The sequence below is a fragment of the Crassostrea angulata genome, chromosome 7 (genome assembly GCF_025612915.1).
Source record: "Crassostrea angulata isolate pt1a10 chromosome 7, ASM2561291v2, whole genome shotgun sequence".
Lineage (NCBI taxonomy): Eukaryota > Metazoa > Mollusca > Bivalvia > Ostreida > Ostreidae > Magallana > Magallana angulata.
In genome coordinates this window covers 16,809,661-16,811,100 of record NC_069117.1, presented here as the reverse complement: position 1 = coordinate 16,811,100, position 1,440 = coordinate 16,809,661, and positions in this window count along the sequence as shown.

Genomic DNA, 1,440 nt, shown 5'->3' with positions numbered 1-1,440 from the left:
TTCTTGCCATAAGCAACGTTAACGATGTAGGTTACATCAAAGAACGCAATACGCTTCGCTGATTTTGGCAAATTACAACTTGCAGATGGCTGAACAATGAAAGGTGGAGATTGAGGCGTTGAAAGTTGAAAAATTTTTCTATTGTGAATTTTCAGCGCTTTTAAATTTACGGAAATTCATTTTAAGAAAATGACTGCGATCCTTTAAAAAATAAAAGGAGCCTACAATACGTTTTTTTGAAAAAAAAATAAAATACCTCTATGATAATAACTTTTATCTGATTAATATATATGAAAGAAATTCCCTTTACATGAACAATGCATGCAAATTTTATAAATAAAGAAATAAAGATATTAAAAAAACAATATTAAGAAATATGAAGAAGACAAAAGAGTTTTTAAAATTGAGAGATCTTGAGATGAAGTAAAAAAAGGTTAAGTTTCCTTAGAGACACGTATAGAGCAACCATTAAAATGACCGTGCAGCATCATACATACCACAGGACGAATAGACGGGTTCCCAGATCAGATTATAGACACTCTAGTTTGTTTGGGTTTTATATTGTTGAGATAATTGATTATGTAACAAAGACACATAAATAAGTTTAAGGAAAGGCCAAATGCATCACCGATTATGTACAATGATATTAACGATTCAAAGTAGATCTGCCTTGTCATTCGTGATGCAATTGTATCAGTTAAAATTGTTTTTCTGTCTCGAAACTTATTTTACATGATGGACCACCACTTTTTTTCTTCTAAAGATTAAATCATTAACTTCTTATTTGGTCTTCTTATTCGGTGTTGTATGCACAATATGCAATTTTATTCAATAATTAAATTCACACTTTATCACTTTATTTGTCAAAGTATACATCCCTTAAAAGTGAAATATAAAGGACAAAGCAATATTGAGCACTCGGGTAGGCTAAGAACATACAATAAAACTCGCATATTTTAAAGTAATTTCATCCAATTATATTGTCCTCAGTAATAGCCAATTATTATGTAACAATCTTACATTGCCAAAAGTATGCGTAAACTAACGACATGACACTTTTTCATAGTATTCTAATTGTGGAAAAAAGTCTCATGATAATGGCAAATAAATTCCGTTGACAGAAACATTTGTGCTCTAAGTGTCAGGTTGTGGGAGTAACTTACAGCTTATAGCAATAAACATTACCTATAGTCCCACTCAACACCTGATTGTATATTCTAGCTTTCCCATTTCTTCCCATTCAATGCAAATATTTGTATCACGTTGGCAATTGGATGGATGTTGGACAGTATTTACCATACGCACCAAGTGTCTGTCGACAATCCTGCACTGTGCTCAAGGGAATTTGCATTAAGTTGCAAAGTTCCATTCATATTTAATCCCCTTATTTTTTTGTAAAGGATATATAACTTCATCTTCATCCATAAACATTCATCATCA